Source organism: Taudactylus pleione, unplaced genomic scaffold (genome assembly GCF_031769625.1).
Source record: "Taudactylus pleione unplaced genomic scaffold, aTauple2 ptg000015l, whole genome shotgun sequence".
In the NCBI taxonomy this organism is placed as follows: domain Eukaryota; kingdom Metazoa; phylum Chordata; class Amphibia; order Anura; family Myobatrachidae; genus Taudactylus; species Taudactylus pleione.
Genome location: NW_028284417.1, coordinates 334393 through 362085, shown reverse-complemented (window position 1 = coordinate 362085; position 27693 = coordinate 334393). Strand labels below are relative to the sequence as shown.

The window sequence follows — 27693 nt, the reverse complement described above, 5'->3', positions numbered from 1 at the left end:
AATACCACTGGGAATGCCTATATTCTGTGTGCAACTGTGGGTGTATCTGCATGCGAAATGCTATATTACAGTATCAGTGGCTGTGACACTATAACGTAGCATTTTGCATGCAGACACACCCGCAGTTGCACACCGAAGACGCATTTGAAGCACGACATGGCGCAAATAGAAGGGCTGTTTAATGTGCAAGCAAGTAAGATGTATGTGGACACATCTATATATTCTGTGAGCAACTGTGGCTGTATCTACATGTGAAATGCTACGCTATAGTGTCACAGCTGCTGTCACTGTAACATAGCATTTCACATGCAGCTATAACTGCAGTTGCACACAGAATATAGGCATGCTGCATAATATTTTATTCACCATAAACTGTTTGTGCGTCCTATTCACATCACTTTGCGAATGATGCATTTTAAAGGAAAAAGTCACACAAAAAGGCACTCTGTGTCACCAAGTCGCACGGCATGTGTAACGCGACTTGTAGCACACAGAGGATAGATGTATATGGTCACATCTGTATGCATCATTGCTTCATTTTTATAATAAAACTATTCTGAAGTTAGTTACAATATACTACATTCTGGGTATGAGTAAACGCATATTTGCCTACTTGTGTTGTCTCTTCCCTGGGAGATGCGCAGGGAGGAGAGGCAGGTGGGTTGTGTTGGGGGTGTCATTAAGCCCCGCTCCCATCACGAGAAATTACTGCAATTGGCACTAATTTAAATAGGGGGCATGGCCAAATGAAGCGATTCTTGGAGAATCGCGTCATTAAGCCCCGCCCCCTACCCGGGGACCCGCGATCGCAGCGGAAATTCTCCCCATTCTGTCCACTTCACTAGGAAGTGGGCAGAATGCGGTTACCCAAAAAATTGGGAGCCTCCTTTGAATTCTGGGAGGGTAAGCATGTATGAGTAAACGTTAATAAAACTCAAAGTTGATAATGAGAATATTACACAAACAGGTGAGTCTTCCCCACAAACCATTCCACTCACGCCGTGCTCTGTAAAACCGAGGTATGTAATGTCATTAGGCACGGTGCCAGCAGTTCTCACTCTAGGGTCATTATATAATGGGCAAGGGGAAAAGTGGACCTCTAACCCATGGAAAACACAACTCGTAACCAAATAAAGATTAAAATATAGGCTCTTTATAAACACTAAAAAATTATTTAGCAAGACATTGTCATTTTTTTTAAATTACTGTACTGAAAAAAAACCTTTGCAAAACAATATAAGAAGGCAAAAGAGAAAGTAATTTCGATTAGAATATTATCAGTTGTTGTCAAACCACACAGAGATGCTGAACCAGATGAGTAAAACCGTAATTGCAAAGTTCAGTTATTAACACAGAAAACATTCTTGTGAAAGTTAGAAATTTGCATATTTTCTAATCTATCAGACAAGTCCTGTGAAATAAGCATTTTTCTTTAAATTATCTGTTTTGGGTAAGGATCGCTTTTAGATAAAAAAAAATTCATATTATGAGGCCCTTTTACATGAAAAGAATACTTTGTAAACAAGAAAAAGAACTATAGTCAATTTTTTTTTTGCAATAATATAATAGTCCAGTGCCAACATAACGACCTTAATGTCCAACTAGCTCCAGCATGTTAACAATTACCTTAAAATCTGGTGGTTTATTATTAGTATATACTGAGCTATTATTTTCTTATATTTGGGGTCTTCCATTTTGCTATTTTCAGTTAAGGCTTAAGCATCGAGTGCCACAGATGTGCAAATGGAAATTGGTAATTATTGTTTTTTTGTCTTTAAAATTGATTTCTTTAATTTCAAGGAGTAGACCATTCTATGAGCCAAGGAAGAGGGGCTAGGTTACTGATCTCCACTGAATGCCTTGTGCAGTTATATTAATTACAATAATGTAATAGGTTTTTCCATTTGTTTACTATAATGTTTAGCTCAAAGTATACTACAAATGTTGGCTATGTAGGAATAAAGCTAAGACAATTTAAATGAGAAGAGAATACAAGTGTGAAAGTTGACTTATATACTTGGCTTTATAGCATTTATGGAATTATTTGGGTTAAATTGCCTTTGTTGTGCTAAACACCTGAATAATGGGAGGTATAGCAGAGCAGAGCAGTGAGGAAAAGATGCAGCAAGAGCCTAGCTTGAGAAGTTCTGGGCACGTCCCTAGCATGATGTGAAATGGGGGCTTGATACACAGACACATCCCCAATGTGATGCGCAACATGGGTGTGATGTGAGACCACAACCTCTTTTTTGCATAACAGCATGCACAAAGTCCTGAATCTCCCCCTCCACATAGATGTTGGGATATATGCCTTATCCAGAGTGCTACACACTACTGGGTGGCATCGAGTGTTACATATAACTGAATTGAGCAGTGGTACATATAGTCTATAAACTTAATCCCTACAACAGAAACTATTGTAGGTATTTACGTAATTTATGTTCTATGAGGCTGACTCAGCTTCAGATTGGAACTGTAAAGCTGCGCACATCAGCTTTGCAATTCCGTCCCTGTAATTATGGTAATGCAGCAGTAAGCATCACGCCTCCTGCATGCATTACTTATCCGAGCTGCATTGTACAACACAGTGTCGCAGCGCTGCCGAATCCAGGTCCTTCTTACCTGATCCGGCGACTCTGGGGTCCGGGCTGGCGTGTGACAGCAGGCGGGAGATCCCTGGCGCCCGCTGTCAGCTGTTTCCCTCCTTCCTTGCCAGCTATGTGCAGGCGGCCGCGACTTCCATAGGAGCGCGTGCGCCACTCTGCTAAAAGATATAAAGAGACAGGAGCATAATAGGAAGTGCTGATTGAGGGGCTAATTTGATCTCTGACCTATTTAACGAAGTTCCTGGGAGCACTCCAGTGCCAGAGTATAGGCTCCATTACCATACTCCAGCGTTCCTGTGCATATGCTGACTATTGGTTCTGACCTTGGCTTGTTCGTGACTCTAATTCTGCCTGACCCCTGGTTCTGCATTGATATCTGGTTCTGACCTCAGCTATTCCGTGACCCGTTTACGTCTGCTCCCTGGTACTGTCTCGTCTGTTTGGTTCTGACCCGGCTAGTCGACTACGCTAAAGTCTTCTGCATTCCAACCAAGTTTGCCAGCACCTGTAAAGGGAAACCTAACCTGATGGCCGCGACCTGTGTGTCGGACGCAGCCAAGCCCATACCTTCTTGCGAGGGTCCCTGGTGAAAACCGCTGGCACATTAGACTCCGCGCCTCAGGAATAGGTCTAGCCAATTCCCTGAATACGGGTAGCATCCACAATCCATCCGAGAGTTTGTGACACACACCATCTGATAATCTGCAGGAACATTGTCTGGCTAAGTGACCCATGGGGTCATGCAAGCCAGCCGCTGCAGATAAGAGAAAGAGGCCAGGATATCCCCATCAGCCAATGGAGATCCAGGCCGCTTCCCTCCCCCCCAACGGCGGTGACACGCCTCCATTTTGGAAAATGGAGGCTGTTGCCGCCCCCTCCCACCCCCAGATAGCAGCAGACTGTCAATCACTGACAGTCTACTGCCACTCTGCATGCCCTCACATAGGACCCATACTGCGCATGTGCAGTACTGGTCAGCTGACAGCGCAGATTCTCGACCGTTGCTGAATCAGGCCCTATGTGTTTCGAAAAATGATCACAGTCAGGATGTGCCTCACTTTCTTCTGTCAAACAGAACTGATGGTAGCGTTTTTTGTTTTTTTTTACTTTTAATTTTGAAATAGCAACTGGTACAAACAGTATAAACAAGTAATATTATATGTTGTATAATGTAACAGTAATACCACAACACATTTTAATTATAAATTTAAACTTAGATATATGAGAAGGATAAAAAGAAAGATAGACAGGAAAGGGACTGAGGGTAAAGGAGTGTCGTGCATTTACAGAAAATGAACTGTAAATTGTGCAAAATAATTTGTTAATGATTATGGAAAGGGTCCATACAATACATACATGCTGGAGGTAAGGCAGAGACAGATCCTTACAATATTTAGCAATAGAAGTTTTGGCTACATTCAAGGTATGAGAGGTAAATCTACTCCTCTTTCAGAAACTGGTAATGATGATTTTAAATCACTCCCAACTGTCTGAGAATTTTACTCATGAGACCACCAGAGGCTTGGAAACTGTCCTTACTGTCTTGCCATATCATGGGCTGCAGATTGTGACACAAGTCTCACATGATCATTCTCATCATCATCATCATCATCATCTTTGTTCAGAAGAAAGTATATGATTTTAACACACAGGAAATTAAAATTGTTTAGTTATATAGCAAATGCGTGCAGCCAGGGACAACACATGCAGGGACTAAGTGTAAATGTGACTCAGGGTCTTATTCAGAGATTGTTGGTAATGCAGCCACTCTCACAATAGCAAAATAAAGATATTGTACACCCACACTCCAATTAATGGAAGGTGCAGCTCAAACAATATGTGACCTACACACATCACCAGACACAAATAAATACAAGATTGAGCGCTCCTGCTCTGAGGTATAAATATAGTCACTGTTAAATACAGTCCAGTATTCTTGACAGTGTTCATCCCTTTGATGAGAAAATTTCTAAGTAGCAAATGTATTTTCCGAAAAAACAAACAATATTCCTTTTTCAACACGCTAGACAATACCCCTTCAGTGTCAAACAGAACCTCAAAGAAATCACAGCAGGGGATCTCCCATCATGAAATACTGTAAACTTTATTTTACTTTAGTACATAATGTACATCATAAAAAGTAAAATAAAACAAGATGGCAGCATACCAGAATAAACCTTTTTAGAAAGGCACAGTGATAAGCATTAGGGGTGATAATGCTACCCCAAAGCAATTCACCTTCCCTGTTAGATGACAGGTCCCTTCAGAGGTCCCAGGTAGTGACAGCTCCCGCAGATAACCAACGCATTTCAGCTAAATAGCCTTTGTCAAGGGATATCTGTGCTCCTTACTATTCAACACATACAGGGGTATAGTGCTAGTCCCACCCTCTCCTTGTATTATGGGTGTGGTACGGGATAAACGTGTATGCAGCTGTTCCTTGGTCTCTATAATCACTATAGGGAGATTCCTATTTGATAATGTAACTGATCGCTAGTTCATGGCCCTTTACAAAACAAAGGAATGTACCCTTAATCTTCTTAATTCACAGCTGTGCGTTCCACCTCTTGGAATGCACGCCGCTTCTGCCGGAAGCTCCGTCTGCTCCCTGTCTCTCATGATTGTGCGTTCCACCCGCTGGAATGCACACCACTAGTTCCGGACTGAGGCCCTGATTCAGAGCCGGACGCTCTGACAGAGCGCTCGCTCTGAATCAGGGTGTCTTTATTTTTTTTTTATGGAGCAGCCTCCTGGCCGCTCGCATTGCTGTGGGTTGCCACCCACAGCTAATGTGAGTGGCCAGGATAATGGTCGCTATGGTCAAGACCATCGCGACCATCGGGCTTGCGACAAGACCCTTGTGGTAGGGTCTCATGGCCGCAAGCCTCAAACAGAGCCGAAAGCTCTCCCACTGACTTCACTTGCGATGTCAGTGGGGCTGCCGCCTGATGGTAGGCATTCCCATGGGAATGCCTCCATCTGGGCAGCCTGCCCGCCGAACCCACCCACCAAAGGTGCGCCATCTACTGGATTGACATGTATACTGCAACTTCATGAGTCAAGATAAACTGCCTGGTTAGTGTTTAATATATAGTTGGATTTTCCTGCTAAATAGATATATATATATATATATATCTCTATATGCATACATATATAACTGTTTGCATATAACTGGGTGTGCAATTATATATATATATATATATATTTATATACTGTAAAAGTGCTAGGATAACAGGTACTATTTCCTAGGGTAGACGGTACTGCACAGCAGTCGAGAGATTACACAAGTCCAAAGTTTATGGTGCAACTGGCCGCAGACAGTTTCATTAAGCAGCAAAAAAATACCTTGCCTGTCTGGCACAAACTAAACATAAGTTGTTCATGACTAAAACTATGAAAAAAAACCATCAGAAGTTTAAGCAAGTCTGTCAGGACTGCGACTATTTCAGTACATAAAGATAGACTACTTTTGCCAAAGTTTCATTGTGGTTGTTGGAGGAGCTATCCTGCTTGCTGGCATGCTTCTCATTCAGGGGATAGAGTGTTAAAGAGATCATCTGTTTCCCAGGTGTCGTCAGGTTGTGGGATTCCTAGATTGCTCATTATTTCAAACATGATTCCATTTGGGTCACATGTTCTGAAACTTCCTATTACAGACCTCTAGTATAAAGCCTGTTACTAACTGTGTCTCAGTGTCTGTGCAACGTTGCTTTCAGGTCTTTTCTTGGACTCCTGCCAGAGCCCCGCTGTGCCTGTGGATTGCTGTGGACTTTGTTATATTCCAGATGAACTTCTGATGCCAGTTACCTGCTGCACTACAGAGCCCGGCATTCCTATTGTCTAAGTATTGCTTTTGCTCCATCACTGTGCATTCATCATTTTGCTGCAATTTACCTGTTGTCTTTTCATTCCTGTGGATATTGAACTCATCCTTGTTACAGTTGTCAACTGCACCATTACAGTGTCATCTCCGCATCACGGGGCTCAACCCCGCTCCAAACACTAGCCACACCACACCACAGGGCTCAACCCTGCTACAATCTTCTCCACATAACGGGGCTCAACCCCGCTCCAAACTCTAACCACACCACAGGGCTCAACCCTGATATAATCTTCTCTGCATCACGGGGCTCGTACTCTAGCCAAGTTGCAGGGCTCAACACTGTTCCGGAATCCCATCGCATCACAGGGTTCAACCCTGCTTCAATCTTCTCTGTATTACGGGGCTCAACCCTGCTACAAACTCTAGCCACGCCGCAGGGCTCAACCCTGTTCTGGAATCTTATCGCCTTACAGGGCTTAACCCTGCTCCGTCTTCATTATACCACAAGGCTCAAGTTTGCTATATTATTCTGCAGGGTACGCTCTGCTCCAGACAATATCGTCAGGAATTGCCTGTTCAGAGATGTGGTAGGATGACTTTACTGAAAGATATCGTTAAAGATATCTTTCAATATATCTTTCAGTGTGTACACCCAATATCGTTTGTCCTGCACTACAGAAAGTTCAAGAGAAATCTTTCACCAATATTGTTCATACAGTACATCGACTAGTGTGTATGAGCCTTTACTGTACAGTATGTTAATGTCAATTAAATATTTTATTTTGGGTAAGGAAAAAATGCAATCAGGAAATATATTTTTGATTAACTATAACTGTATGCATTAATTGGGGCAGATTACCAGGGGAGCTAAAAAACATACTGAAAGGAACATAAAAGCAAATTAAAACATAGTTAACTTTTAAAGATGCAATTCCCAAGACAAGAGAGTACTAGTTGAACACCCTGTTCTGAGGGAATTATTAATTAATTATGCCACACTATTGCCACAGAAAATTCCTTTGAGCTTAGAGCAATTCCCTTGTACAGAATTAATAAAACTAATTTGTGTGTAAGCATTTTACTCTGAAAACAATCTGGCTTTGATTACATTTACATGTGATTACATCATGCATGAAAATGTGAATGAATAAATACACAATAGTATTATTGCAAAGAAAAACAGACATTGAAAAACAATTAAAAAGATACAGGAAAATGTTTTGTTTATAACCTTAAGCAAAACAGATATTTCCTTTTCCATAGTCATATGTTGTAGGTTTGGTTACCAGTGTTTCATGACACTCACCAGAACAAACTTTCATACAGTATAAGCTATTTGTATGTTTACAGAAAGACAGAAAGATACTTATATAACAGTTGTGCTATTTTTGTAGTGATCATCCTAAATTTTAATGAGTGATGAGTTAATGAGTGATCTATCAATGTGCTGTAAATTCAAGCTAGCATTATTAAAAAGAAACCAGACAAAATAAAGTAATTTATAATTATCAACAAAATAAAAACTATCGGGACTGCGATCGCAGTGACTACTCAGACCCATCGCAGAGTGATTGACAGAAAGTACCATTTGGGGGAGGTGACAGGGGTTGGTTGGCGAAAAAGCAGGCATGCCAGTGCATTTGGACGCCGTTACAGGGGCGTGCATAAATTATTCACTGTGATGTCATACGCAGCTTGGGCTTTCACTGCGTGCAATGAGGTTAGCAATTCCTGAGTAAGGTCAGGGCTTGTGCAAGTGTGCGTGAGGCTGCGACTCGATGTTACCGATGGTTTTGGAGTATTGCTAAGTATTACAGATGTGTAGAAGTGAGGTTCTGTTTGGGGAGTAAATAGAGATCAGGGGAAAATGTAAAGAGGATAAGAGCTTTGAAGGTTCAGAAGAGGATATTGAGCTTTATGTAGATATAGTCAGAGAGGTGTATAGATGCTGGAGAGGGGTAGATGCAGAATTTATAACATATTGGATGGGAGCAAGTCTGTTTAGTGGTGGACATTATTGCAGTAGTAATATGATGATGTATTTTAGTTGCATCATGTCTGAGAAAGGGACAGGTAAGAGATGTTTTTAAGCTAAAGACCGCATCAGATGCTAGAGCATGAATGGGAGAAGTGAATAAGATGGCAAAGTCGAAAATTGCTTCTAAGCAGTAATTGGAGAACTAGAGTTATTAGAATGTAGAATGTAGAATGTAGTTAGCAACAATCATTATGTCTTGCAAAAATGAAAAATGAAAATAAATTCAGCTTCAATCCCGTTCAACTTTAAGCTATGAAAAGACATGAAAGAGGAAACCAGTCAAGAAAACAATCCATTACAGATCAGAGGTCAGGCCTTTAGACAGGGATGGGAAACCTTATTCTGCCGAGGGCCATTTTGATATATACAGTCAGGTGCATAAATATTGGGACTTTGACAGAATTTTCATATTTTGGCCTCTATTCACCACCACAATGGCTTTGAAATGAAACAAACAAGATGTGCTTTAACTGCAGACTTTCAGATTTAATTTGAGGGTAATTACATCCAAATCAGGTGAATGGTGTAGGACTTACAACGGTTTCTATATGTGCCTCCCACTTTTTAAGGGGCCAAAACTAATGGGACTATCAACTCAAAAGCTATTTCATGGACAGGTGTGGGCTATTCCCTCATTAGTTCATTATCAATCAAGCAGGTAAAAGGTCTCGAATTGATTCTAGGTGTGACATTTGCATTTAGAATCAGTTGCTGTCGACTCTCAATATGAGATCCAAAGAGCTGTCACTATCAGTGAAGCAAGCCATCATTAGGCTGAAATATCAAAACAAACCCATCAGAGAGATAGCAAAAACATTAGGTGTGGCCAAATCAACTGTTTGGAACATTCTTAAAAAGAAAGAATGCACCGGAGAGCTCAGCAACACCAAAAGACCTGGATGAGCACGGAAAACAACTGTGTTGGATGACAGAAGAATTAATTTCCTGGTGAAGAAAAACCCCTTCACAACAGTTGGCCAAATCAAGAACACTCTCCAGAAGGTAGGTGTATATGTGTCAAAGTCAACAATCAAGAGAAGACTTCACAAGAGTGAATATAGAGGGTTCACCACAAGATGTAAACCATTGGTGAGCCTCAAAAACAGGAAGACCAGATTAGAGTTTGCCAAACAACATCTAAAAAAGCCATTACAGTTCTGGAACAACATCCTATGGACAGATGAGACAAAGATCAACTTGTACCAGAGTGATGGAAGAGAAGAGTATGGAGAAGGAAAGGAACTGCTCATGATCCAAAACATGCTACCTCATCATTGAAGCATGGTGGTGGTAGTGTCATGGAATGGGCATGTATAGCTGCCAATGGTACTGGTTCCCTTGTATTTATTGATGATGTGACTGCTGACAAAAGCAGCAGAATGAATTCTGAAGTGTTTTGGGCAATATTATATGCTCATATTCAGTAAAATACTTCAGAACTCATTGGACGGCGCTTCACAGTGCAGATGGACAATGACCCAAAGCATACTGCAAAAGCAACCAAAAGAGTTTTTAAGACTAAAAAGTGGAATGTTATGCAATGGCCAAGTCAATCCCCTGACCTGAATCCGATTGAGCATGCATTTCACTTGATGAAGACAAAACTGAAGGGAAAATGCCCCAAGAACAAGCAGGAACTGAAGACATTTGCAGTAGAGGCCTGGCAGAGCATCACCAGTGATGAAACCCAGCGTCTGGTGAGGTCTATGCATTCCAGACTTCAGGCTGTAATTGCCTGCAAAGGATTTGCAACAAAGTATTAAAAAGTGAAAGTTAGATTTAGGATTGTTTAGTTTGTCCCATTACTTTTGGCCCCTTAAAAAGTGGGTGGTACATATAGAAACCGTTGTAATTCCTACACTGTTCACCTGATTTTTATGTAATTACCCTCAAATTAAATCTGAAAGTCTGCAGTTAAAGCACATCTTGTTTGTTTCATTTCAAAGCCATTGTGGTGGTGAACAGAGGCCAAAATATGAAAATTCTGTCAATGTCCCAATATTTATGCACTTGCCTGTATATAACATTATTTACAGGCCAAGCCCCTCCGTGTGATGTCACACGGGGACAGGGCCACAATCACCAGTGATTACAGCAATGCCTGGAGCATCCTGAGGATGCTCCGGGGAGCTGTAAGGGCAGCGGTGTGACTGTCTGAAGCATGCTAAGGATGCTCCAGGCGGCACTGCTGCATAGATTCTGGCTGCAGGGTGCCATTATAGGCACCCTGCTATCCAGATGAGGCTAGCAGAAAAATGCTCAGGGGGCCAGACCAAATGATTCCTCTGGCCTTATACGGCCCCCAGTCCTGAGGTTCCCCATCCCTATTTCCAAGTAGTTTAGATGAGAAGGTGTAAATGAGACTGGGAGATGGCTGGAGAATCTAGAGAAGGTTTGATGCTGGTTTCTTATGATATCTTGTTTAAAAGCAGATGGGATAGTGTCACTGGAGTTAAAAAAGATGCTAATCAGCTAAATTATATCCATAATATATACAGTATATACAAGTGGAAGCTCAAATTAAGCATGTGAAATATACGGTAAAATCAACAATTTTGGACTGCTGCATAATGTGATGAATAAAACTAAAATAACATGAGAATAAAGCGTAGCCAGTCATGCTAACAAGACTGTAAAGATAAAACTCATGAATCAAAACAACTCAGCTATGGCAACTAGAGATTTCAGACATAACTGTTCTTCTATCATTGTCTTTGTTTTGTTTTTTTAGTTTACCTTATTTAAGGTTTTGCAGATAAAAACATATAAGAAGCATCTACATTTATCTCCCATGATTTTCATTATAATAGTATTCAGAACATAGTGTGTGTCTGTTTGTTCCTATTCCTCTTGCTTAATGCAGATGGTATGAGGTAGAAGAGGGGAATGGAGAAGGGAAGTACAGATGTGTGTCCACATACACCTTTCCTATAATATAGCCATATGGCCAAATGTGCCATGCCTTTATATCTGCGAATTAGCCACGTCTTGTGATTTTTCTTAAAATTTGCTACTTTAATCTGATACATAATACAAATACTTTGCAGGAAAAAAAAATTGGGATCTATCAAATTGCTACTCGTCATAGAGCATCTTGTGCCAAATGAAGCAAAGAAGGAAAGGTGTATGAGGACACATCTGTAAATGTGATGACAATCTTAAATGATATAACTGTATGGATAGGAGAGAACATAAGACAGTCTGTTTTGCAGTGATGAGAGCATCCTTAAGCATTTGTAAGGCATGATTATAGATGGTGTAGTCTTCTTTAGAATAGATTTTTCTATGGAAGGACTTTGGAAATATTGGTGATAGTATCCAGAGCAAAGGGAATTATGACAGGACCAGAGTAAGGGCCACACAGGCTTGGACTATTAGAGAAGAGTAATGAACTGGGGAGATATCTGATCCAACAATTGAAAAGCAGATTTCTATAATTTAATGAGGGCCAGTAAATCTGAACACAATAAAACTTGAATGAAGCAAAGGAGAGGAAATAAACTGTATTGATGCGATGGAAGAAATTGTGATCAGACAATAAAATAGCTATCCACTATCTTGCTTATTTCCAGTTCTATGTTTGTGACTGAGTTGAAGTCCTCCAAAGGAGAGCACAGCAGGTGATGGGTGTAGCTATAGTGGGAGCTGGAGGGCCACTGCTATGGGGCTCAGAGGCTTAGTGGTCCCACCTCTAGATCCTGACTCAACTGTACCCAGGTCATAAAGTTGTCTATTAGGTTCTTGGAATTGCGTACCAAGCACTGTGTAGCATACTGTGAACTGGGGCACTATGTTTCATGTGTACTGGTGGCAGAAAAATGTGGCATATCGTTAATTTGGGGGACTATAATATGGCATAATATGAATTGGGTGCACTGTATAGTATAGATGTGAACGAGGGTACTACTATAGGGCATAACATGAACTAGGGCATTACTATAAGGCACAGGTTCTCAAACTCGGTCCTCAGGACCCCAAACAGTGCTTGTTTTCCAGGTCTTCTCATAGAATCACAAGTGAAATAATTAACTCCACCTTTGGATCTTTTAAATTGTTTCAGTGAGTAATGAATACACCTGTGCACCTGCTGGGTGACCTGGAAAACTTTACCTGTGTGGGGTCCTGAGGACTGAGTTTAAGAATCACTGCTATAAGGTATAGCATGACCTAGGGCACTACTAACTAGGGCATTACTCTGGAGCATAACATGAACTAGGGCACTACTATGGGGCATACCATGAACTCGGGTATTACTATAAGGTATAGCATGAGATAGGGCACTACTATGGACATAGTGTTATCATGGGGTATAACATGAACTAGGGCACGACAACAGGGCATTCCATGAACTAGGACATTACTATAAGGTATAGCATGAACTAAAGCACTACTATGGGCATAACATGAACTAGGGCACTACTATGGGCCATACACTGAACTTGAGCATTACTATAGGGTATAGCATGAACTAGGGCATTACTATGGGGCATAACATGAACTAGAGCTCTATTATGGGGCATAACACACTAGGGCACTACTATGAGGCATAACATAAACTAGGGCACTACTATGGGGCCTATCACAAATTAGGTAATTACTATAAGGTATAGCATGAACTAGGGCACTAATATGGGCATAACATGAACTAGGGCATTACTATGGGGAATAACATACACTAGGTCACTACTATGGGACATAACAAACTAGGGCACTACTATGGGGCATAACACTAAGTAGGGCACTATAATGGGGCATAACATGAACTTGGGCACTATTATGGGGCATAATATGAACTAGGGCATTACTATGGGGCATAACATGAACTTGGGCATTACTATGGGGCATAACATGAACTAGGGCACTATTATGGGGCATAAAATGAACTAAGACATTACTATGGGACATAACATATACTAGGGAATTAGTATGGGGCATAACATGATCTAGGGCATTACTATGGGGCATAACATGACCTAGGTCACTACTATGGGGCAAAACTTTAACTAGGGCACTATAATGGGGAATAACATTAACTGGGGCACTATTATGATGCATAACATGAACTAGGTCACTACTATGGGGCATGAAATGTACTAGGGCACTACTATGGGCCATAAAATGAACTATGGCATTACTATGTGGCAAAACATGAACTAGGGTACTACTGTGGGGCATAACATTAACAACTGATGTGGAAAGAACTGTCTCTCTAGAAGGGAAGTTGCTATGGGGCCTATACAGTTCTGGCTACACCCCTGCAGCAGGGGATGTAGTGTCAGTGGAAGTGAGCCATGTCTCTGTGAGATCCAGTAAAATTAGATACAAATAATTTATGGATAGAGGGACACATGCTTAGATACTGAGCACATATTACATAGAGCACTGGCTATTCACGCAATAGAAGTAGAGTGAAAAACGTTATTTATAAGGTTGTTTAGGTTACGAGTGTAAGAAGGAGTTAACAAAATGCATTAGGTTGACTTATGACAATAAAACAAGGATCATAGTAAAGCTAGAAAGGGACATGGGTTAGAATTCACATATTGAAGGCACAGGAGTGAGGAGATAACATGAAGAGTAAAGAGAACAGCATGCTGTATAGGAATGAAGACACAATGTAAATAAAATCAAATGGTTGGTGAAAAGAAGTAGTTGAATCATGCATAATAGGGGGATAGTATGAAAAGTATAAAGAGACAAAAACTGAATATGTAGTGTGAACAGTGCCAGAATAAATCAATAGTTAAACCTGACAGCAAAAAATGTTCAGAGCAGGAGACAGTATTTATATGTCCTTGGTGTTTGCAGAGAAAAGGTTATAGAAATTTTCTCCCTGGTTTAATTATAGTCTATTTATTCTGCTACATATGCATTTAGAAATGGGCATTAGGTAACCTAACAAACTAAGGGCCTTATTCAGCAAGTACGCAGGGAAGCTTTGTACGCAGATTCCTTGTGTTCGGGAATCTGCACATGCGTTGGACCAGTGCTGCACATGTGCAGTGCGGGTCTGCGATATCGCTTACAGTTCGGCAGCAGATTGTAGTAGGCTGCCATTTTGAGACAGGGAGGGGGCGGCGACGGCCTTCGATTCCCAAATCGGAGGCATGCCGCCACCATTGTGGGATGAGTGACGAGGCCAGGAATGAGATTTCCTGGTCTCTTTTCAGCATCTGCGGTGGTCAGCTTGCGTGACCCCATGGGTCACTTAGTCTGCCGATGGCATTGCTGATGATCCAGTGTTGCGTTCTAGAATGCACCTCGGATCAATAATGCATGCAGGAGGCATGACGCCTCCTGCTGCATTACCATATTAGAGCTATCGCAGCTGGTACCATGTTAACAGCTACAATAGCTAGTGCGTCTTCTGCTGAAAAGGGCTCTAAGTATTTTAAAAAAAATAGATAATACCCATATTAATATTGCTGACCTTCATGAGGAGCAGGATGCCTAAACTAATTAATGCCATTAAGAAACAAAAAAGTTGATTTAGCACAGTTATTGAAATATTTATAGTAGGATGTTGTGAATACAAGAATTATAACATTCATTTAAAATTAAAATATTAATTTAAATATACAAGTATAAGTAATGAGGCTGAATATCTAACAACTGTCTTCCATCTAGTAAGCAAGCCATGTTTTACTTGCTTAGGTTCCCCATAAAAATTGTATTACTTATGCTGGCCATACACGCTACAATTATCGGGGCGATCCGCCTGATATCGGCGGATCGCCCCGATAATTGTAGCGTGTGTGCGGGCGACCAAGGGTTAAATATTGCTCGGTCGAGAATGCAGGATTGTCCAGCATGCCCGTCCGATGCGATATTTACCCGGTAACTGTCGGCCGCATCGGGCAGTGTATGCCCAGCGCGGCCGACAGACAGACATTTCCTGTGTTCCTTCCTACGGAAGGAACAGGGAAATGTCTCCTCCCCCAGGGGCGGAGCGCGGATGTCGGGCTATACACTGTGAGATTTCTCTCACAGTGTATGCCGGCGACATCTGCGGCTGGCAGCCGGACAGATAAAATGTCTGTCAGTCTGACAGACATTTTATCTGGCTGTGTATGCCCAGCTTTACTGATAAAAATGTATCTGGTCAATGACATCTGTACAGATATATTATTATTATTATTATAATTTGCTATATTTATGTACATAAACAATTGTAATAAATGGTACTGTAAAGTGGAAAGTGTGGAGTTAATGTTTAAAAGTGCAAAAGAGAGTTTACATGTACACAAAAGGTAGTACAGTAAAAGAAAATTTTACACATTAAGAATTATGATCTACAATTTATATACAACTGTGAACAAATTGTTGGTACCCTTACAGCTCATTGAAACAATGTTTCATTCCTCCTAAAAAGGGAAGAAATTAAAAGCGAATGCCTCATGTGCATGCCTTTGATATGTCATAGAATAAATCTAAGAAACTGGGAAAATAAATAATTTATTTCTTATTCTCCTAAGATATTCTAAAATTGACTGGGCAAATTTGTTGGTACCCCTTAAAAAATATAATAAATAATTGTATTATAGTGATATTTCAAACTAACTGCTTTCTTAAATTAGCATCACACATCTTCTAATCAGTCATTGACATATTTAAATGGAGAAAAGTAGTCACTCTGCTGTTTGGTATCATTGTGTGCACCACTCTGAACATGGACCAGGGAAAGTAAAGGAGAAAGTTGTTTGAGGAGCCAAAAAGAAAATTGTAGATAAGCATATTAAAGGTAAGTGCTGTAAGATCATCTCCAAGTAGCTTAACGACTATACTTGCAAATATTATTAAGACGTTAAAGTCCATGGTACCAACCTCCATGGACGTTACTGCAAGAGGAAAATGAGCCCCAGATTAAACAGAAGGATAGTGAGAATGTTAGAAAAAGAGCCAAGGAACACTTTCAAAGAGGTACAGGCTAAACTCTAAGTTCGAGATATGTCAGTGTCTGGTTGCACCATCCAACGCTTTATTAGCGACAGTGACCTCCATTGAAGAAGACCCAGGAGGACTCAATTTTTCAAAATATACCATAAAAAACAGACTAGAATTTCCCTGCATATTGATAAGCCACAAGGCTTCTGGGAGAATATCCTTTGGAAAGACAAGTGAAAACTGGAGTTTTGTGGCAAGTTTTATCAGCTCTATGTTCATAGATGAAAAAAATAAGCTTTCAAAGAAAAAAATATCTTCTATAAAACATGGAGGAGGCTTGGTTTGGTCAAAGGGCTGCTCTGCTGCGTCTGGCATGGGGTACCTTGAATCTGTGCAGGGCAAAATGAAATCTCATGACTATTAAGGCATTCTGGAGTGTATGATACTGCCCAGTGTCAGAAAGCTTCATCTCAGATGCAAGTTGTGGGTCCTCCAACAGGTTAATTACCCCCCAAAAACTGAATAATGTTATAGGAGAGTGTTCTGCACTGACTCCTCTTGAGCTACAGGGACCTCGGAAGGCACAAAGGTGTGCTGGTGTCACAGTGTGACCTCTGACCAAAATGCACTACCACACATCTATGACTTATCTGCACTTCTTCCTTCCCTACACAGGTGGAGACATGCCCCTGAGTGTCTCCTGAACAGAGACTGTGTACAGTATCACAACAAAAGACCCTGCAAGTACACTGTGTCACCACCGCTGACCATAGTATATACTCCAATACCACCACTACATGTATATGTATATATGTATATGCACAGGTGTGCGCTTCACCATACAGCACATCACACTGCGTTAGCCCCACATATTCCTGGCTGAATCTGTTATACCTGTTGTTTATCTGAATTTACCCTGTGTTACCATGTATACCAGAGCCGGTTTAAGACCCCATGAGGCCCTAGGCAAGGTACCAGTCTGGGGCCCACCTCCTCAAGTACATCCAGTACAATTTTCTTATCCTATGCAAGCCCTCTAAAATATATTTTTCTTTTTAGAGCCTGCCACCTTCACACCACTGGAAAAAGCGATGGTTGAACCTGCATTTAGTAAGTACTGTCCTTAGAGGACAGTACCCTGTCCATTGGGCTCCGCTTTTGCGTTTTTTATTTTGCCACGTGGATGCCTCCAGGGAACAAAGTGGACCGAAACTAAGGGGTGGGTGATTATGTTTTTTTTACAGGTACCGATTGTGAATTCTACTGGACAAGGGGACAGACTAGTGCAAGGGACAAGGTAAGTATGGAGTGTGAGTGTGAGTGAGTGAATGTATATATAATAAAAATATACAATATATGGTGTGTGTGTCTTGTCATTTCTTTAATATTTCTTTTGCTTTTGAACTAGAGGTACCAGCGGGCCCTTAATGATCCACATGTTGGTACTTCAAGTACCAGCATGCGAGGGAAGCTTGCTGGGACCTCTAGACCTCCTGTAAAATACAATATTATATTATATCTTCTTTTTACACAATCAACACCACATCCACCGGCCAGGAATGTGGGGGATAGCCCCAGGCTTCAGTTATGGGCAGGGGTACCTTGGAGTTGGGGAGACCTTTATTGGGGGATCCCCACCTCCACAGGGATCCCCAGCCTGGGCTGACTAGTGTGGGGTGCTGAATGCTTTGGGTGGGGGGCCCTAAGAAGCATGTCCCCCTGCTGTGGCATTACACTCCTGCTAGTTAGAGCCCAGTGCTGGTTGTAGATAATATGGCGCCCACTAAACATTTTGTCCCCCATATTTTCACAAACAGGACCAGCTCACTGAGCCTGGTGCTGGTTTATGAAAATACAAGGGACCCCTACTTTTTTTTTTCCACATATTTTCACAACCAGGACCAGCTCACACAGCCTGGTGCTGGATGTGCTTTTTGTTGGTGGGGGGGGGCACACAATTTTTTTTTTGTAACACTTTGCTTTTTACTTACTGAAGCCTACACGGATCTCACTAATCTGTGTAGATTTCTGCCATAGACATTGCTGCTTTGGCTAAACATACTAGACTGAAGCAGGTCTATTATTTTGCGAGTATTTTTTAAACTAATTCTCTGCAAGTTAACAACTTGCTCCCTATTATATTGTGCACGTTGTATGTTTTCCATAGGAAAACATTTGGAGGCGAGTTTGCAGTATGCAAGTATTGAAAATGCGAGAAACATATGAGTTTGCATGTTCTCGCACCCTATTACTTGTGCGAGTTCTGAAAATGTGCGAGTTTAGTGCTAAACTCGCACCTTTTCAGAAGTTGCACCCTATTACATTTAGCCCAAAGTCTTCTTTCTATTAAATATGGAATAAATAATGATGAATGCCAATTACTTTGTCACTTTGAATATATTTTACAGAAAATATGGGCTGTTCATTTTTTTTGTGGAAGGATTTCAACAAATTTGTCCACGTCTGTATAGGTTCCAGTTCCCACCCTTGATATTATGTGCACAACCTCTGTTAATATAATAACATTTAACTGTTTCTGGGGATCCAGAATTTATATCTCTAAAATAATTTGACCCTGAATGTTAAACATTGTATTTCCTCTCTTTAAATATAAATAGTGAGAATAACTTGGTATTTTATTCTATCTTAGTGACTTTCACTAAAAACTACATTTTCTTAATTTAACTAGAATCTGTAATTACTGAAAACTCTAAGAAAGACTAACTTTTGTTATATGGCAGAGGTTTAAAAGGGACAATCTCACCTTCTCAAGCTTTTCTAGTCCAACAATTCACTCTCTAAAGCACACATCAGCCCATCTCAAATAAGATGCCTCAATACACAATATGCATATGGAGGAAAAGGTATCTTTATGGATATAGCTACAGCAGATAAGCACAAAGGTAAGCAATACAGTAGTTGGATTCAGTGCCATAACAGGGCTTCACTGTTCCCTGTGCCGGCCACGTCCTTTGAGTGCATGATGCCAAGGGCCTGGGGCCGCCAGCGCCGGGAACTACACCAGTGCCTGGAGCAACCTCAGGATGTTCCGAATAGCTGCACATGCTACAGTCTGCATGTCTGGTGCATCCAAAGGATTCTCTGGGTGGCACTGCAGCAACAATTCTGGCTGCAGGATGCTAGCCTGATGCATGTGCTGTGCGGCAGCAATAGTGCCGCCCACATGGCTCTGTGCTCTGTGTGGCAGCACCACCGCTCGCACACCCTAAATTAATAATCGCATGCACATCTGACATTAAATTATTTGTGGGCAATTGTGCAAACCTCCATGGTCCTCTACAAAATAACCTGATAGATACCTTCAGCCACATAACTTTATTAAAAACTGAAAGATTTTATGCTACAGGACAAGGGAATATTCAGAGCATAGAACAAGCTTGCTTTAGTTTTTTTTTTTAATTTTCAGATGGTAACTCGTTAACTCAATGAAAACAGGATAAGTTCCCATGCAGTTAGAACTTTGCTTTGCAGATAATAGATCACAACTTTCCTACACTGTAATGCAGCAGGGAGAATAGCCTCTAAGTGAACAACTGATTGTTTTTCAATGTGGTGTAATCATGCGCCAGGTGTAGAAGAGGCCTCAGCCACCACCTTCTGAAAAGTGTAAAAATAAGGTAAATCTGTGGATTCAGGGAAAGGTTGTCCTACAAAACAGGAACACGAGGCAAAAAGTGTAATTTCCACCACTGAAGTTCATTTCATTATTTTGAATACACATTTTCGTATATATAGGTGCCTATAACTTTGTTTCTGGCCTAAGAAGCATTCAGCAAGAACCCAAATTCCATCAGGAGCAGCAACATTTTGCACTACAGGAGTTAATGCCAATATAACTAATCAGTTCATCCCCAGCATAAACTACTGCACTACTGCTAAAACAGCATTTAAAAAATGTATAAGTTTAGGGCCTGGTGCAAAGTCAGTTTTAAATTAGGATTAGTTTATGCTTAAAAATGCAGCACGTAAAAGTCACCTATTTATGTCCATATACTAAGGTATGTACACTATGTAGACAAAAGTGATTGCACACCCCGCGCATGCAAAATGCATACCATGCATACCATTACACATGAGTTCCAAATGGCCCCTAATGTGGCGGTTTCGATAAGAACACTTCATAGGGAGGCACTTGCAGTTCTAAGGAAACAACAAATGTTTTTATCAGGACAATCTATCATGGTTCCAGGGCGACGCTGGACTGGTATACAGAAAATTTGGTAACCCAGATGGACTGGGCAGCTCAGAGTACAGATCTTAAGCCCACTGATAACCTCTGGGATGAATTGGACGATTGCATTCTAGGCCGACTCGACCTTCTTCAGTGTCACAGCTGGTCACTGTACAGAACATAATGCCTGCTGTTGTCCAGGAATTTGTGGACAGTTTGCCAAGAAGGGTGTCTGCAGTAATCACTGCACATTGTGGACCTACAAAGTACTGATGTCAATAAAATCTAGTTGATCTATTTGCTGTCAGTATCCAACCACTTTTGTCTACATAGTGTAGTTGCAGGACAGCACCAGTAGCAGTCACCCAGTTTATACCGGGCATAGGTCACATACACTTGTGTACCTATGTTTTTAACCATTTGTTTTGCTTTTAATATATGCATTTGTTATAAGGAATCAAAACTTGAAGCATAACATATGCCCAAGTAATCAAGAAAGCACCAATCAGCATTATCTGCACATTGTAGTCAGCCAATCACAAACAGTTTGCTATCCATAACGTTGCACAACAGTAAAAAAATTTCTGATGTGAAAATGGTTACTTCTAATTGATTGTAGTACACAAAGAACTAATATGCCATTTAAAACTCTTAATTAGCCTCGGTTCCGAGATATAGCCCAATTATCATGATGTAGGGGTATCTGATTAAATATTAGGGAATTTGGGTGTCTAGAGTAAGTGGCACCCCAGCTGTTGTAGCACTACAAATCCCAGCATGCCCTACTAAAGTTTTGCTATTTGCCCATGCTAAAACGGTTGCAAGGCATGCTGGAATGTGTAGTTCAACAACAGCTGGAGGGACGCTTTTTGCCCACCCCTCATCTAGAGAATACAGAAATGTTCAGTCATTGTAGGTCATGTAGTCATTGTAGGTCATGGAAAAATATGTCCATCACAGTCCTCTGGTTGATCGAAGCAAAATTATTCTTCCCCTTTACATAGTAAACTCAGACTTATGAATAACTTTGTAAAATGGGATGAACAAAGATAGAGAAGCTTTCAAGTGCAAGGAAGGAAAATTTCCACTTCTGAGTAATGCTAAAGTTAGTCTGCAAATTTGTCAATTTCTTAAGGATGATAGCTTTGACTGAGTCCTCCAGGTTAATGAGAACGTGGCTTAGGAATCCTTTAAAGGTGTAGAGCATGGATTCTTGGGTAACAGAAGAGCTGGAAACTATGTTAAGATTGTGAACAACATTTTAGAAAGTTATCAACAATTGGGCTACTACATGTCACTCAAAATCCACTTTCTCGACTATCATCTGGCTTTCTTCCCTTAGAACTGCGGTGCAGTGAGTGACAGGTACAGTGTGTGATTCCACCAAGACAATTCAGCAATGGAACAAAGATTATCAGGGTAGGTGGAACACTTCTATGCTTGCTGACTACTATTGGACAGATGCCCCAGAAGAGGAGCACAAGAGACAAGCTAAAAGAAAACACTCTTATGAATAGGCCACTATTTCAAATAGTACTTTTGGTTGCTACATGTTGTTTTGTTGTGTGTAACTTTTTTGTGATTGAAAATATGAGATTATTTTAAAATTGCTTTCACTGTGAATATAATCCTGAAGTACATATAGTGCAAGTAGTATAGCTCAAGAAACATTCTGAAGTCATAATCATATTTCTTGACCTCAAATAAGTAAAGTGTGCCTGATAGCAGGACCTGTACTCAGGGCTGAAATAAGGACTGTGGGGACTGCTAGTTTTAAAGCTGCAGGAGCGCTAGACCACTGACAGCGAGAGTTAACTGGTCCCATAAATGGGACTGTTATCGTTATATAGGCCAACTCATTACACACTGGGCATATATGTAACCTAATAGTACAGCAGGTTGCAGATGTGCAATTAGCGTCCTTTTGCTCTGTAATACTACATGATTCAATGTTATCAACAGAGAACTGTGATGTTTAATTTCATGGGGGATTAGCTCAGTATTATCAATTTTTCTCCCATATAATCCCTGTGAGTGGTAGCGGGTCTGGCAAAGATTGGAAGAGTGTGTATGGTGACACAATCCTTTCAGTAGATTGTTTCAGCAGACATAGATCTCAGATCTGCTGCAAAATTGGATATGTGTGTAGGCCAAGGTTTCTCAAACCTGGTCCTCAAGGCATGGTATAATCACACTGACTGAGGTACTAATTAAATCACCTGTGCTTTAAAACCTGGACCATTATGGTGCCTTGAGGACCGAGTTTGGGAACCACTGCTGCAGGCATATATTGGATGATGAAACTGCGATCAGTAGGATTGTGTCAACAATTTGGTCTGGAGTTGGATCCCCGGCGGATTGGACAAGTGTGTACCCATCTTAAGTCATGTCACATTCGATGAATTTGCTTTATCAATTGTTTCTAAATTAAAAACTGTAGATAAAATGGAGGGAGGTATCTGTAGGGGTGAGGGTGATGGGCCAAAGTTGTTATATAGTCCTTACCTGAAGATGTTATTCAGATTTTTTTTTTTCTGAAGATGTTGCTGTTCAGGACCTTATTGGAAGATGTAATCCAAAGTCCTTATCAATAGTCGTTATCCTAAGTCACTTAAATAAAGCATGAACTACTCAGAGAGTATCAATGTAGGACAAAAAGTCACAGCAAAATGGCTGCCAGTAGCTGGGCATCCTTTATATAGGGCTGTGACCTGCATTGTGACATCACAGTGCATGCAGACAGCATCTAGAGATGGCTGTAGCTTAGATCAGCTCTAGGCCCTACCTGCCACATTTATATAACATCAGTAAATTTGTGAAGACTGGTGCTTCCTTGTCATACCATCGGCAGCAGCACAGATAAGATATTCACCAAGGATAAAGCTACTGCCTTATAATAACAGAACGCTTTTATGTCCATCTCCTTCCAATGGTATAAATAAACAACAATAAAACTGCACAACCAAATTATGACTGTATTAGTGAAGTATATATAGTGCATGTAGTGTAGCTCAAAAGCTAGAGCTTATAAAACATTCTGAAGTCATGTGTGTGTTTCTTGACCAAAAATTAGTAAAGTATGATTATTGTTAGAAAAGACACAAACTGAAAATATTTCTTTGTTGTACAGTGTAATTTGCACCTGTACTGACCACTCATAAATCTAATGGCTTTCTCAGGTGTATATGCTTATGTGCCCCAGTCTGCATATGTGCGCAACTAAGCGAACTTGCCGTTACTGTACTCTGCCTACGTTAGAACGCATGTACGCTTAATGGGCATGCACAGAGTGATTTTGGAGAAGATACACTATGCAAATTGATGTAGTACTTACTGTGAAACAGCCATAAAGTTTAAAACTGAATAATCTTACTCTGGGACCTATTCAAGATGTTAATTATCGAGGTCCGATCGGACCCCGATAATTAACACACTGACTCACCGTGGACACTGGAAAAATTCGAAAATCAGGTGTTCGGAGCATTGAATCTTTTCACTCCTCGCGAGAGCAGCGCGCATGCGTGATCTACAGGTCACGCATGCGCACAAGAGCCCCGCCGTCTGGCGGAAGGAGCCGGGCAGGGGCAGAGGGATCTGAAAGGATCCCTCTTCGAGACCCAGGACTCTTTCCCATAGGGAAGGAGCGGGTAGCGATAGCAAATGGCATCTGAGGGTCGCAAATGCTACCGCAATCAAGCGCCGAAAAAATAATATTTTCGGAGCTTGATGAATTCTGTCCCCATACTAGTGTGGGATATCTCCTGCTTTACCTTCTTGATGAATGACCCGAATACTTCATTTTTACAATTGCAGGTGAATATGTGCATTTTCACCTGCTTTTGTAAAAATGAAGTGATGATCAATAGGCCCCATATGAGATATACAATTAATCCACTACTTTTGTATGTAAACTAAGGAAGTATACTAAATATTCCATTAACAAGGAGCATGACAGTAGTTTTTTTGTTTGTTTATTTTTTAACATCTAACCCCATAGTAAAATAACTTTCATTCCTATTTAAGAAATTCCTCAACAAGCAAAAATTATTGTAATTAAGATATTGTATAAAAATCAAGACAGAAGCGATGTGGTAAGTAGGGGTCAAATTTACTGTAAAATCAGTTAACTAATTTAGTTTGCCATGAAACAGAAGTAGGGGAAAGATCGCAGACCACCCTGATTTTTTCATTAATGCTGTAACACTGACAGAGTTGTGTTGTACAATACCTATGAACACTAGGCCTGATTCAGACCCGGTCGCAAGCGCTGAGCGCTCGCAACCGAGTCGATGTTTGCCCATTGGGCAGGCGCAAGACCTGGCTAGCGACGGGTGCTCCGTAGCTCCGGGTCTCACACCAAAGGGGGCGAGCTGTCGATGGTGACTGACAGCTCGCCCCGTTTGGTAGGCGTGACAGGGTGGTGGCTTCACAAACGGAGGCATTCCCAAGTGAACGCCTGCCATTTGTGGGCGGCCCCACTGACATCACCGGTGATGTCAGTGGGAGAGCTTCTGGCTCTATTAGAGCCAGAAGGTCTCTGGGCTTGTGGCCACGAGACCCTACCACAAGGGTCTCGTCGCAAGCCCGATGGTCATGATGGTCTTGACCATTACGACCATCAACCTGGCCGCTCGCTATAGCTGTGGGTGGATACCCACAGCTATGCGAGCGGCCGGGAGGCCGCTAAAAAAAAACCAAAAAAAACCGCCCTGATTCAGAGCGAGCGCTCTTTCAGAGCGTCCGTCTCTGAATCAGGCCCACTGTCACTGTGTATAAGTGATACTGTATATAATTTTTGCCAGAATTTCTTACTGCAGTGAATAAATATAATAAAGATTGTACAAACTTCCAAAAACTGCAGTATGTCCTACTTTTTGCTAATGATGTAAGTCACATTTAATTGTGGTATGCCATTGTGAATATCAAGTTATTATCCTAGTCTCTAAAGTATGACAAGCATAATTATTTTTGTCTTGGCAATAAATCTGCTACTAATTTAGCAGAACGTGAGAGATTATACTACAGACACATAATATTCAACCACACGTCACTGTACACAAAGGTCTTTCCAGGAGAATCTCATGTGAAACCACTAAAATACTAATTATTCATCTTACTAACATATCAGAAATATACATCTCCAATATAAGATTCACAATTTCATTAATTAACATCTAACATCCTAATTCTTAATACACTTATTTAGAAATTAAATAATAATAAACCCAGTAAAAAATGTTAACGATGAATTGTGGTTTGATGATTTCTCTCTACAGTATGCTGTTTTGTAGTTATGCGCCTATTTTGAAGTTAATGTACCTTTTCGAGAGGTTAAAATGGTGGGGTACGGCGGTGGATTTTCCTTAGGGACTGCAGGTTCCCCCCCCTTCAAGTATAAATCTGACACCACCAGTGAGCCCCTATTGATTGCACTTGGTTTTCCATTGGAAGCACCATCTGCTAATCACAAGCTGAAAGGCAGTCTGGATTGCGATCAGCAGATAACGCTTCCAGTGGGAAGCCACTCCTCTGTCTTGCTGCCAGCTCTAATGTTTTTAGGGGCTTCAGCTGATGTAGTCCCTAGAAGCTGCAGAGGAGAAGGGGGGGCATGGGTGCACTTGCGGGCAGTGCAGGGGCAGCCCCTCTCAAGACCACAGGTAAGTGTTGGTGACTACAGTTGAACAGCATTTTGCTCCTTTTTATGGTAAAAAGCTAGCCAGATTGTGGTGTCCCTTGTAAAATGTAGTTTTTTCTACTAAGCAATGATATTTTAATAAAGAAGCAAATAGAGAATTTGCCATAGGCACTCGACATAAAGTATTTCCTTGTAATAGAGCCTCAGCAGATAGGCCACTAAATAGCTTGTATGTGTAGCTTTGGTTGTTCCAGGAACCCAAGAGATCCATTCTCTTCTACGTTTGGAAATGAGAGATTTACATGTTTTACAAATACCCTTGTGTGTCCTCATACATCAATCCTCAAACTTGGCGCACCACAGATTTTGTGCCTTACAAACGACAAGTTACCTGCCAGAGACTTTTTCACAAAATATGTATCTTATTTACACCAATAATGTGACAAACGTACAATGCATGGGTGCCCTCAATACAGACAATGGCATTTAATGTACTACTACAGTATGTGCGACTGGGTAATTTAGGTAAAAAACAAAACAGACAGGAAGAAGTCAGTAAAAGTTAATAAAAAATACTTTAGTTGAAGGCAGCTCAAACCTTGTTAGAAATCCATACCAACCAGAGGATTGGTACATAGAAACCCAAAATAAGAAACAAGGGAGCAATAAGTATGCCCATATCAATCAGGCATATGGATAAATAACTGAAGAAATACACATAGCTTTTTACAACTTCTTTTAATTAGCTCATCTAATTTTGTTTAACATCTCCATCACAGCCAAAGGACAATCTTACAGCTCCAAGGTATCCAAACCCAGCCACTAGAATGAAACCGTAGCCAACTAGTATATTATCATTTTTAAAAAATATTTATTAAAAAACAGCATATGCTCACAACAGTGCATGAAAATAAAGGCTTATCTGAATATCCAAAGGATCAAGTCACATAATCACTGCCAGTTCACAATCAATAGGATCACAGCTATGTGGCACCAGGGCTGACAAGTGAGAATCACCAGGCAGGGGGCACGTGGCGTGAAGCCACCCAATGTGTTTTGTCACAAAGGCTAGATAGCTTTCGGACAACAATATTGTCCACATCATCCATTTTGAATTTTAATAGTCCATCATCAGGGAACAAGCATACAGTGACAGTTCTTACCCCACCAGGCTGGCCCAGGAAGGTGGTATATATTTGTGTAAGATTTAATGGGTGAGCAGAGTGATCACTTTCGGGTCAGCTGCCATGTAGGACATTAGTTAGCTATGCGGTTTCACACAGCATTTCTGAAAAATGCCTCCTGGATGTTCCCCAACGTATCACTGTCTTTGTAGACTGATGCTAATGAAAAGAATTATCAGGGTGATCCGCCATACTGTATGTCTGCCAGACAATTGGTCTGTCAAAACATGCTGAATCGTCTGACATGCCCGATAGATGCAATATTTTTCAGGTTGCAAGTCAGCCGTATCAGGCAGTATCTGTGCCACCCCTACCCGAGAGACCAGCATTT

General features: G+C 41.0%; 1 protein-coding gene across 6 annotated transcripts in view; it reads right to left on the bottom strand.

Annotated features, from left to right (window-relative positions):
- COL19A1 (collagen type XIX alpha 1 chain) overlaps positions 1-27693 on the bottom strand; it is a 762134-nt gene that overhangs the window by 672647 nt on the left and 61794 nt on the right. The window lies entirely within an intron of this gene.